This window comes from Balaenoptera physalus (assembly GCF_965194825.1).
Source record: "Balaenoptera physalus genome assembly, chromosome: 13".
NCBI lineage: Eukaryota > Metazoa > Chordata > Mammalia > Artiodactyla > Balaenopteridae > Balaenoptera > Balaenoptera physalus.
This window is the reverse complement of record NC_138892.1, coordinates 6,442,725-6,455,547: the sequence shown is the minus strand read 5'-3', so window position 1 is coordinate 6,455,547 and position 12,823 is coordinate 6,442,725. Positions and strand designations below refer to the sequence as shown.

The window sequence follows — 12,823 nt, the reverse complement described above, 5'->3', positions numbered from 1 at the left end:
GCGTAAAGTGAACTTTATCTTGTTGCAAGAATTAAATGAGCAGGAGCGTGAAGTTTCTTGTATGGTCCCTCAGAAACCCCCAGAGGCCTGTCCCAGACAGTGATGCCCTGCCCCTGATCTACCCTCCTCATTGGCTGCCCATGCTCCTCAGCTGATGGTTACCTTCACTGGTGCAGAGGGCACAATTGCTTCCTTAATTAAAACATTGTCATGTCCAAGCTAAACAGTACCCAGGTAGGCCAGCTCCATCCTCCAGCAATCAGTCAGCTACAAAACCCACTAACAGCAGGCCTGGAGGTCCACATGGGGTGCAGAGCCTGCTCTGTGGTTCTTCTGAAGACCACAACTCACAGACTTGGCACGCTCAGTTGGCGACAACGTAATTGGATACAATGGAACACAAACGTAGTTTAAAATATGAAAATGTTCACAAACTATGGTTTGGGTATCACTTTACAATAATAAAATTTCATTTATTCAATAGGAAACTTCAAAGCACTAGCCACAGCTTATTCTATATGTGAAAGACCACCCTGCAGGCCCCGGCAGAGACCCCCGTAACTAGGCTCTCTAAGAGCTATAGACTTGGGCTGAGGCCCACCTGGGGTCCTGGCTGGCCAGCCTCAGGCAAAACCAATGACCCTCCAGTCCTCCCTCTTATCCTCCTCTGAAGAATGAAGAGGGGAGCAGACCAACAAGGCTGTTCTGAAAACAAAATCAGGACTATGGGAAAATTCCTAGTAAACTGAAAATGCCTACACAATCAAGCCATTTATATATATAAATGTTTTTTTTAATTACAGAGTCAAGTTATTACTTAAATATTAATTCTAAAAGTAAAAGGGCAATGGAATAGTTTGTAAATCAAGGAGAAACTTTCCGTAATTCTACAACCTTCACTACAGTTGCTATATATTGTTTTAATATTTTACACTTGTGATGAGTATACCTATTGCTTTACAATTTGCTTTTTCAAGCCTTTAAATTTTTCATTACTTAAGTATGAGCTACTGTCACCATCACACATGGTCCCTTCCAATTCTGAGTCACTAAGGCTAGTCACAACACCAAATGTCAGGTTTTCTATAACCTAGGTAACATTCAACTCAAGCACAGAATCACCAACCCAGACGGGAGCAAGGCCTCTGTGTGGCAGGGCTGCCCTCAAAACCCAGGAAAGAAAAGATCGCCCTCAGGCCTTCACCCCAACAAAGGGGACAGAATCAGAGAGAAGCCTGGAGGTGGAAAGAAGAGACAAGACAGGCCCTGTTAGGGGTGGGATGGGAGGGTGTTCCATGCAGGGTCAGAAGCCTCATCCGTGCCGACAATCTCAACAGCATCCCTGTGACCCTGAGTCACCAAGGAGAGGTCCAAGTACACTGAATACACTTAGGCTGAGAAAATAACACATCTTAGAAGGATTTTCAATAGCATTGGATAATATAACATCAGTTTGAGCCCTTTAAACATATATTTCTCTTAATTAGCAAACTCACTCAAGTAGACACTGCACTTTGAGCGATACCAAAGTTACTGAGCTGGCACCATGAACCAGGCACAGGTGCTGAGCTCTCGGGGTCTACGGTCCACTCCCTCACATTGCCCTCCCCAAGTCGTATGAGGAGGGGGCTGTCAGTATCCTGGTTTTGGGGATGTTGAAGTATTTGGCCAAGGAAGACCACGGTTACCTAGTAGTAGAGCTGGAACTCAAACCCAGGGCTGTGTGGCTCTGAAACCACGCTACTTCCTATACCTTACTGCAAATACTCCCTTTTTTCTGCAGGAACTGGCGGTGAAGGTTACTCACTAACTGCATGGATTTGTGAGCATAAGCCATATGAAAAGAGAAGCAGAACCCAGGCAGCTGCTGTATTACCAACTAAAAACGTAAATTCAGGCAAAGGAACTGAGTTAAGACTGACGCCAGTCCTACTGTGGAAGCCCCTCTCATCAGAGTTTAGCACTGCTTCCTAAGAACTTCCACACTAATCCTTGAGCCTCCAGGGACATAAGTGACTTTTGTTAAAATAAGCCACTTGAATCACCCCTCCCCCATCTGCATCTCTGACTTCTCACCTGACCTCTCACTTCGTGCAGAGCTTCAACCTGCTGTGTCTACTGCCCCAAAACAGCTCCCCATTGAACTCCACCCTTCAGGAGGAGGTCCAAACCTGAGCTTGGCCTGCAAGGCAGGTCACACAACCTGAAGTCTGCCCACCCAGCCTTCCCCCCCTCCACCCTCAGCAGCCCCCTCACACCCCCACGTTCTTTACAACTCCGTGCCTCTGCCTGGAGAGCGGCAAAACCACTCCGAAGTCACCTCCCTGAAGGCCAGCTTCTGTGCAGTGTCCTGAGGGCGGTCAGATCCACCCTCCTGTGTCTGCCCCAACTTTGTACACACTCCTATCTGCTACTGTCACAAAGATGGGATTGCTTCTAAGCTCACCTCCTGACTAACAGTCACCTGAATCTCGGGATCCCAGAACTGTGAGGAGACACAAGCGTCAGGGGCACAGCACACACAGTGGCCAGGAAGGCTCCCTCCGACCCACCTTGCCCAGTTCCCGTCATCGGCATACACTCCTTCCAAACACTCAGCCCGGGAGTGAACTTTAAATAAAAAGCAGGTACTTCGACATAGCAGCCTAATGGAGTTCCCCAGCTCATTACTGACAACTCTGCCGCTCTATCAATATATAAATCACAGACAGGCCTCTGGAAGAAAAGAGCCAACAGATGCAAGTTTCCTGGTCAGAGAAGGGCCCGTGAATACTAGCAGACCTCACGGCAGGTTGTGTAGTTAACTGGATGCCATCCCTGCACGGTGGCGGCAGCCTGGAGTTCACACTTCATCGTGGGCCTTGCCCTCTAACAGCCTCATCTCCTCACCAATGCCTCTCTGGAGAGCAACTCACCTAGGGAAGCTGACACATGACATCAGGCTTTATGTTCGATGTCAGTGAGGCTGTGCATGTCTGCCTCATCCTCTCCAGTATTCTAAAGAAATGCACTGTGAAATGAGCAAATACCCTTTTCCATTCCTGGAAAGTGAATGATGTCGGCCAATCTCCTTACAGGTATCAGACGTAACATAATAGGAAGACTGGAGGACACACACATATACCACATTTGAGTGGTACCTACTGTATACCATCCTATTACCTCCATGTCTGATTATTCAAAACATCTTTATTATGATGATTCTTTTCATCAGGAATAAACCATTTAACATCTGTGAGGCTTTAAAGTTTAGTATTCTTTTGCTTACACAAGCCTTTTATATAGCTGATACACTGTATTCTGTTAATAAACTGGAAAAAACCCGTCCCTAAAATATTCAGAATCTGGCCAGAAGGCCACAAGAAGTCACTGTTGGATAGTCATGGTCATGGGCACAATCCACACCCAACTCTCAAACCCACCCAGCGGCTCTGGGCCCAGGGAGGGGCCTCTCAGGCTGCAGGAAAAGTCTCATCTGTGAGGACATATTCGACAGAACCAGTCAAATGTTTGGAATTTTCACTTAACATTTATTTCACAAGTTTCTCAAGTGCCACTCAACTGAAAAGTAATCATCTCAATGTACTCTTTAATCAATAAACATTAAACAACTCTGCTCAAAACGCTCAAGTCCCACAAATGTTTCCCTATGAAAAGTATGGCACAAAAAAATAACAAAAACAAAATAAGTAACCTTTTGACAGTCAGGCAGAAAGGTGTTTAGTGATCCAAATTCAGACAAAAAAACAGTCCTTTCAGCAGATGCACAAGTATTTCCTCTGCAAGCGACACATTCTGGGATATTTACACTGCCAAACATAACCAACCACCAAGGAAGCAAAACCTAATGGAAAAACCCCAAGCTGGCAACCAGGAGCCCTGACTCTGGTCCCAGGACAGGCCGCTGGCTGTGTAATGCTACTAAAGTGGTGGACAGGTCTGGTACCCCTTTCTCCATCAGAAGAAGGAATAACCATCACCACCCACGCTGTTCAGAAATATTTTGGGGACAAAAAATGAGAGGTGAAAATGCTTTGGAATGTGTCTTCCATAAATACAAGTCATCATTATTATTAGCTCAAAGATGAACAGGAAAATAGGATTACAGAATATCAGAGGTGAGAGGGAGCTTAGAGATGGGATGATCCAGGAATTCCTAATCTGGGGTCCAGGCCTCTGACGCTGTCCACAAGTGTGCCTTCTGGGAAGAAGTCCATAGTTGTTATCAGATTCTCAAAAGGTTAAGAACCTCTAAGCCTCTCCTTTTACAAACATGAAAACTGAGACCATAAGATACACGATTGTCCTAGGCCTCAGGGTTAGTCAGGAAAAGGCTGGACAGAGCCCAGGGTTCCTAGTCTCCATCTATGCTCCTCCCCCTCTACTATCCCACATTCCAGGGAGGAAAAAAGTCACATAAAGCTCATATAGCTAAATAAATAAATTAAAAACAAAAAAAAGGGACTTCCCTGGTGGCGCAGTGGTTAAGAATCCGCCTGCCAATGTAGGGGACACGGGTTCGAGCCCTGGTCCAGGAAGATCCCACATGCCGTGGAGCAACTAAGCCCCTGAGCCACAACTACTGAGCCTGTGCTTTAGAGCCCGTGCTCCGCAACAAAGAGAAGCCACCGCAGTGAGAAGCCCGCGCGCCGCAACGAAGAGCAGCCCCCACTCACCACAACTAGAGGAAGCCTGCGCGCAGCAACGAAGACCCAACGCAGCCAAAAATAAATTAAAAAAAAAACAAAAACAACCACACACGTGGTTTCTAAAGTTATAGCAAAATTTCCATCCTTTTTTTTTTTTTTCTTAATGCTTCTGAGGCCTTTGATTGTTGAGATAGCGTTTTATCCATTCTATATTCTCATATGTTGTTCTTTCAGTGCCTAATGTCAGGAAACACTCAGATGATGTTTTAATATTGAAAATAAAGATTTTATTCTAGGAAACACGAAAACTAGACTACATGATGCTCTGTTTTATTAAGCAAACAGATAAACATACAATCATGGGAATGACTACAAACTAATATATAACATAAGTAAGGAGTTTTTGTTATTTTGTGTTTTTAATCAAAATACCAAAGCTTGTGCTCTTAGATGGCCACTGCCCCTCAAATAGCTACCTTTGGAACCACACATACGCCAAGAATGTTGCATTGCGCAGAATACTCTGAGAATTCTTCTTTTAACACTGCCTCCAGTCAGCATAGCATAATCGTCTGAATACCACCAGTCTCAAGGAACTCCTACACAGCCATCCCAGGGCCCACTACTGGGCCCATCAGGAACCAGGTTTCAGGCACTGACATGCTTTCAGGTATGCGAAGGATCACTGCCAGGGCCATAAAGTAAGGTCTCTACCTGTGGAATGCACACTGACGGACTTCGTAACTAAGGCACTGCTGCGCTGCCTTCAGGTATGCAGCTGCACTTCCAAACAATCTCAATTGGAAAAAAACTGAGCCAGCACTATCGCTCATGTGAACGTGGTCATTACCCAAATGATCTACAGGGTGGCCTCCACAAAGTCACCAGTACAATGTGATGGCAGATAAGGCAGGCCCGAGTCAGATGGGAGGTGCAGGTAAGGGTAGCCAGAGAGCACTTGGTAAAAGCTATCATGATCTCTAAGCACAAGGTGCCATTACCATTATTAAGGAATCTGTGCCACCTTTTTGATATTCCGTAACATCCTGGAATCAGCTGTGACCTGGTCAGAAGGAGGAAACCTGAGCACCAGGCCCTTAACTTGGTCTGCACAGACTTTCAAGTGAATAATAAGAAATGAAAAAATGTAAGGACAAATGCCCCTCATCTCCCACCCCAGAAATTGCCTGGCCATCAGAGATCTGGACTGGGCATCCAAGACTGGGGAAAGACAACTTTATCTCCCAGCAACAAGCCATGTTCAAAACCTAGATATTGGGACTTCCCTGGTGGTCCAGTGGTTAAGACTCCACCTTCCAATGTAGGGGACATGGGTTCGATCCCTGGTTGGGGAACTAAGATCCCACATGCCGCGGGGCAACTGAGCCCGCGCGCCCAACTAAGACCTGACACAAATAAATAAATGAATGAATGAATGAATGAATTTTTAAAAATCAACACGCTTTATAAAAAAGGACATGGAGTATTTATTTAAAAAAAACAGATACAGCTTTCTATATATGCCTGCTTTTAGATCATTTAAATATTATGACCTATATCTTATACATTTGAGACTAAAAGTAACAAAGTTTCAGTTCCCCAACAGCATGAGCTAAGAATGATATTTCCATTCAAATGAATTTTTATTCTTCTCCAAAAAAGTGAATTAAGAGTACAGACCTAATCACTCATCTATTCCTCTGTGTTACGTTACTTTCCCAAGTAATAAATATCATCAGCCTAATGGCCAGTTTCTTTAAAGCTTCAAGACAATTGTCAAAAGAAAAACACACCACAGAAAAGTTTTTGATGTAGTGGTCTCATATCTCAACTAACATAACCTCACCAAGGAGACTGTGAAACTCTAGAATTAAGTTTAAGTGCACACAGATTATTGTTTCCCATGTGAATCAAGAGAAACCCCAGTTGCACTGGCTCCCATTCAATGCCTCTATGGGGAGGCTGTAGACAGGCTTGTGAATCAAGTGGAATAAGAACTTTCATGCAAGAAGGGGAGGGCTGGCATTCAACCGAGCGCACCTGGTTGGCTCCCTTGCCCTGGGTTAAAACAGAACTTCAGCATATTGGGATAACTGGAGAGGAAGGAACTGCAGAGAAGGGAAGGAATTGGTGTGAGCTCACCGCCTGTAGCCCAGGTTTAAATCCTTTGAGCTGGTCTCCTGATTTTCATCAGGACAGCCAGGGCGTGTTTGGTAAACGGAGTAATGAGTAGCCGTGGAGACTCTGAGCAGCCAACCCTCCTTCACCACAGAAACACAAGACAGTTGGGGTAAAGGAGAGAAGACAAGACCCAGGAATGGTGCACAGACCCCACCTGAAGGCCACCTTCCCTCAGGCACCCAACCCGAGAGCAGCATCCTCAAAGGCTGCAGCTGTGTGGGGCTCCCCGCGACAGCACAACTCGCTGCCCTGACCAACTCCTCTGAAAAGAAAACCAGCCTTCCCAGGTGGAGCTGAAACGCAACAAGCCACTGAAATCGAGCAGCAGCAGAAATCACTACCTCTCCAATCCCAGGCCTCTCCGGATGCCCCAGCAGGCTGGCAACTCACGTTTCTAAAAATGACGGTCTGGGAAAACTCCGAGGGGCAACAGGGCAAACACCCCCAGCCTCTCCTGCCTGTTCCCCCAGCCCTAGGACCTGCTCACAAAGAAGGGCTTGCCATCCCCCCGCCCCACAGAACCAGAAGAGGGACAGGGAGGGTGGGAAGGAAGGAAATGGAGGACGGTCATCAAAGCGCCCCAAATAAGCGCATCCGCATATGTGTCCCGCCTGCTCTGGCCGCCCCCTCCCCTCCAGGCCACCCTCGGGCCCAGCCCTGCCCTCCAACCGGCGCCTACCGGGCCCCCTCTCCTCCGGCGCGGCTCCCCGAGCCGCCCGCGCTTCCCCCAGGGAACCCCTGCACCCCTCGGCTTCCCCGCGTCCCCTCCCCAAGTCTCTCCTAAAGTCGTCCGTCCCCCCTTCTGCAGCAGCGCTCTTGCCTCCGCGGGCCCCGCTCCCCAACTTCTCTCTCCAGCAAGCCCTCAACCCGAGAACTCGTCCTCTCCTCTGTGGCGCCCCCGCACCAACCCCGCACCCCTCGGCCCCCAGCTTTCCTCAAGCCCAGCCCACCCGCCCTCCGGAGGCCCCTCGACGTCCTCTCTGGCGCCCCCCTCGGCCCCCGGACGCCCCTCGGCGCCCGCGGTGGCCCCAGAACACACCCCCTCCCACAGCGACAGGAAGTTCGCGCGCCGGCGGCGCGGCCCCAGAGGCTGCCCTCGGGCGCGGAGCGCGGCCCCAGCGTGGCGGCCTGACAGGGCGCTGGCCCGGCCGCCGACCAGCGCCCCGCGTCCGCCCGCGGCGCCCCAACCGTCGCGGCGTGCCCCTCACCTTGGCCGCCGCTCGCCTCCCGACACGCCGTGGACCCTTGTCTGGCCGCGACCGCGTCTCCTGCCCCGGATCCGGCTCCGGCCCCGGCCCGGCTCCCGCCCTCGCTCTGGCCGAACTGCCCGGCCCTGCCCTGCCCCGCCGCGGCCGCTTCTGCCGCCAGCCCCGAGCGCCCCGCCCCCGCCGCGCCCGCTGTGCTCGCGCCACTGGCTGCTGGGAGCCGTGCCCCGCCCCAAAGCCCCTTCGGCGTCCCTGATTGGGCCAGAGGAGTGAAGAGGCGGCACGCCCCCTAGCGCGCCAGAGGGACCTCCCCTGGGCGTCATTGGTGACTACCTCTGTCAATCAAAGAGGGAGAGCCTACTTAACGGAGGAGAGGGCGGCTGGGGTTACTTTCCTCGAGTCGCTCAAGAGGCTGAGGTCAGCAGGACTTACTCCCTGGAGCCAGTGTTTCGGCTTTGCGGGCGCCCAGAGGTGGGGACCGCGGGAGGGTAGCACCGCACTTAACTGGGAATTCAGGGAAGGTAGTGTTTCTGAAAGTTTTCTCCCGTAAGGCACTCACAGAAGCCAATGTCGTCAGGGCTTCCTCAGATTCACTTGAGCCGGCTTAGTTTAAGCAAGACGGAGAGCGGTGTGTGTGTGTGTGTGTGTGTGTGTGTGTGTGTGTGCGCGCGCGCGCGCGCGTGTGCACAGAGCCCACGAGAGGGTTTGGGGAACCGATGCCAGGTAACTTGCCAGGGTGGTGGGGGGCGGGGCGGCCCGGAGTAAATAAATAAATGTCAGAGCCAGGATTAGAAACCCTGGTCAGCCAGACCCCAGGCCTGAAGTGGATCCACATCACCACCTTGAAAATAATCACGACGATGGTGCAGCAATATGGAAAAACGCTTAAACTAAAATGTTAAAAGGAAAAGCCAGATACGAAATGGCGGGGACTCTAAAACTGCTACTACATTTGCACAAGGACCAGAAACAGAGTGGTTTTTCCCTTTTTAAGTATTTGTTCTGTTGCAATGTGCTTGTGATAATAATAATTGAGAAAGAGGAAAAAGAAAGGCACCACCTGCTTTGTGACCACCTAGAGGGGTGGGGTAGGGAGGGTGGGAGGGAGACGCAAGAGGGAGGGGATATGGGGATATATGTATTCACTTTGCTATACAGCAGAAACTAACACACCATTGTAAAGCAATTATACTCCAATAAAGATGTTACAAAAAAATAAAATCAAGACAAAAAAAAAAAGGATCCATACAGTCTAAAGAGAAAGGGGGAGGGGAGGTGGGGGAGGGATGGATTGGGAGTTTGGGGTTAGCAGATACAAACTATTATATATAAGATGGATAAACAACAAGGCCCTACTGTATAGCACAGGGAACTATATTCAATATCCTGTGATAAATCATAACAGAAAAGAATATGGAAAAGAAAGTATATATGTGTAAAACTGAATCACTCTGATGTACAGCAGAAATTAACACAACATTGTAAATCAACTATACTTCGATGAAAATAATAATAATAATAAAAGAGATACAATTGATATATATATTTTAAAAAAGCACTACCATGCTGTGCCAGGACCAGCTACTACCAAGAACTCCCTGCCATTCTCCAGGACTCAGCCCTCAGGGACCACTCTGCCACCCAAAACACCTCTGGACCATGTGTGCAGAACCCAGTCATCAGCTGGGGTCTCCCAGACCTCTGAGATCTGGGGAAATTCCAGGTGCACTGCTTTTCCAGGCCCTGTGAAGATCCAGAGTCTCCCCATGGTTTCCGAACAAGTGCGTCACCTCTGCCTCCAGCCTCCTGCTCTTTCCCACATGTTCGCTGCTCCTTGCCATCATCCCCGTCTCCATTTGCACACACACTCACATAATCCCCCGTCACGCCGACCACTGGTGAAGCTAGCAGGGGTTCCTGCAGACTGGACCCCACAGGGAGGCATCCAGCCTGGCACTAGTGGCCTGGCAACATGAGACACCTCCTGAGCCCTTTTGGCCTCTTGGCCCTGAGGTCACTACCTGGCTACGTGACCCAGGCAGCGCTCTGGCCTCTGCACACTGGCTCCCTTCTCTTCTCTCCCCTTCCTTCTGAAGACAAAAACAAAATTCCTCTCATTTCTTTCACCAGAACTCTGACACTTGCTCAGCTCTTTGAGTCTCGTCTCTGTTCCAGCAGCTTATCAGGCTATTTTTCCAAAGAGAGCGCCCCTTTCCCAGCTGTGAGCATCCCAACTTTGACCCCCACAAACATTTCACAGTGTTGCACCCACCTTCCTCCCGTCACATCCAAACAGGCCTGGAGCCCAATCCTGCCTCTGCTCCTCCCCCACTGAGGGGCCTTGGGCAAGTCGCTGCAGCTCTGTGCATCTCTGTGTTCCAATCTGTAACACGGGGGTGATGACAGAGCCCACCTCACAGGACTGTGGCAAGGAGTAAATGGGGCAAATCAGGTAAAAGCACGGGAAGCAGCTCTGGATGCAGGCGTGAGTGCTTAGTATCTGAGCAGTTAACATGGTCACGCTTTGTCAATGTCATTTAGCTCCCTCCTTCTTGCAAAATGTGCTCATTACCTGAGTCTGGGGCAAAGGCTGACTGGTCCTTTATTAGCCATTTCCCACTAAACAGCCAGTATAAACAGACAGCCGATGTTAAAACATACTTTCACAGAGAACAAAACGTTCTCCAAAAAATTTAAAACATCCAGATACAGTTCTTGTACAGTGATATACATGTGTCTTCCAAGAAAAAAAAAAATCAAAATCTGTTACAGATATTCACTTGATCGACAATTACTTCCAATGTTTAGAGACTGTGCAGGGCAAGGGATGGGGTAGATTGAGGGAGGGACGGACCTGGGTCCTGTTTGTGCTCCTGGGAAGACTCAGCAAGGACGTAGAGTCTAAAAGAGGCCTCCCCGATGAGTGACCGCAGTGATCCCTGGAGGGTGACAATATTGAAGGCAGTGATATTTAACTGAGCCAAAGTGGATGGAAAGGATGCGGGCAAAGGCCCAGAGACAAGAAATCCTGCTGTCCAGGGAGACAGGAGTGTTCTGCTTGGCTGGAGCATGCAGCTGAGCAGTGAGTAGCCGTGTGATGCTGGCAATCTGCTTTGCCACTCCAGGTCTCAGTTTTCTCAGCTGTAAAATGGGTATAATCACAGAGTCTAACGCTTGGAGAAACTGCAAGGATTCTTGAGATCACACCTGTGATGCTCTTAGGACACAGCTGGCACAGCCAGAGGTTGTTGAGTGTTTTCCAAGGACCTATTTGCATTTTGTAAAAGTGCTCTTTTTAAAAATTTGTGATTAAAAAAAGAACACGGGCCCAAGAACATGCTCTCTGCACCAACTGTTAATATTCTGGAGACATCAAAGTGTTAACTGTTGAGGCCGGAGGAACACATTTCTGAATATACCTTGGAATGAAGCTCTCCTCTGCCAAGTCATGTAAAGATCTGAATTCCATATAAATGTGTCCTTGATTAGGAGGCAATTACCCCAGCCTTTCTTGCTTTGCTTTGTTTTGCTCCATGCTGGCCTGTACGCGTCTGCTCACATAAAACTGTACCAGCAAGTACACGGCTCCACTCACATGCGCCACGCTCAACTCAACACCACTGGGCAAGACCCCTGGGCCTGGAGCCTGCTCCCTCCCAAAGTCAGCAAGATATGGTCACGTCGTCTGGGTCGCGTTTCCCAAAGTGGGCATCTCCAGGATGCCCTGCATTGGGATCACCCCATTTTCCACAAGTTCCTCAATTGGTTCTTATGCCTCACACAGTTTGAAGCTCTATTCCTGACACTGACAGATACCCTAACTTTTACTAAGTGGAAAAGCTCATTTGGGGAGTTCAGGGTTACAGTGTTGCCATTGGTGCCAAAGTGGAACAAGTATCAACAATGAGACAAATAGGTTCAAGTTGAGTGTTTTGAAACTTTGAATGAAGGCCTGGCAATGCCCAGACTTTATGTGATACATTGTATTTTCTACCATGTGATAAAGATATAAACTCCCTCAGGAACTCCTTCCTTGAGTCCCTGAATTTCAGGAGGATGAGGAGGTCCTGAACACCACAGTGATTCCATTCTGAATCCAAAGTATCATCTTACCCTTTTTCAGGCTCCCAGATCAGATAAATTGAAGGTCATCCTGTGATTGTAAAGCAAGATTTTGTTTTACAGTGTTGTCATGTGCATCTATTCTGGTGAACCCAGATTTCCTTGATACAAAATAAAATTAGATACTGAAGTTAATTGTTTTTAAAAACTGGAACAGTCGTGCCTCCCTGGTGGCGCAGTGGTTAAGAATCCGCCTGCCAATGCAGGGGACACAGGTTCGGGCCCTGGTCCGGGAAGATCCCACATGCCATGGAGCAACTAAGCCCGTGCCCCACAACTACTGAGCCCGCGTGCCACAACTATGAAGCCCACGTGCCACAGCTACTGAAGCCTGCGCGCCTAGAGCCCATGCTCCGCAACAAGAGAGGCCACCGCAATGAGAAGCCTGTGCACCACAACGAGGAGTAGCCCCCGCTCGCTGCAACTAGAGAAAGCCCACGCACAGCAACAAAGACCCAACGCAGCCAAAAAATAAATAAATGAAAAAAATCTATAAAAAACAAAACAAAACAAAAAGAACTGGAGCAGTCTCAAACTGTGTATTCATCAAAAAAGTAACATTGCTCTTATTATTGGTTAATTTTATAATATTGGTTCATTTAAAATATGTAAATGTTATGAACTTGAACTTTTAAAAGTTGTACACCAATACTTACATTATAAAAT

The 12,823-nt window shown here is 48.6% G+C and overlaps 1 protein-coding gene and 2 long non-coding RNA genes across 5 annotated transcripts in view; 2 read left to right on the top strand and 1 right to left on the bottom strand.

Annotated features, from left to right (window-relative positions):
- PACSIN2 (protein kinase C and casein kinase substrate in neurons 2) overlaps positions 1-8,197 on the bottom strand; it is a 135,690-nt gene extending 127,493 nt beyond the window's left edge. For 2 of the 3 annotated variants that reach the window (XM_082420629.1, XM_082420632.1), the window contains exon 1: positions 8,039-8,197. The gene's annotated coding sequence lies outside the window, so the exon portion shown is untranslated. The remainder of the gene's footprint in view (positions 1-8,038) is intronic. The other variant, XM_082420630.1, reaches the window with a different exon arrangement.
- The window catches only part of LOC309641080, a 349,060-nt gene that overhangs the window by 288,159 nt on the left and 48,078 nt on the right, over positions 1-12,823 (top strand). The window lies entirely within an intron of this gene.
- LOC309641093 overlaps positions 1-12,823 on the top strand; it is a 299,958-nt gene that overhangs the window by 272,089 nt on the left and 15,046 nt on the right. The window lies entirely within an intron of this gene.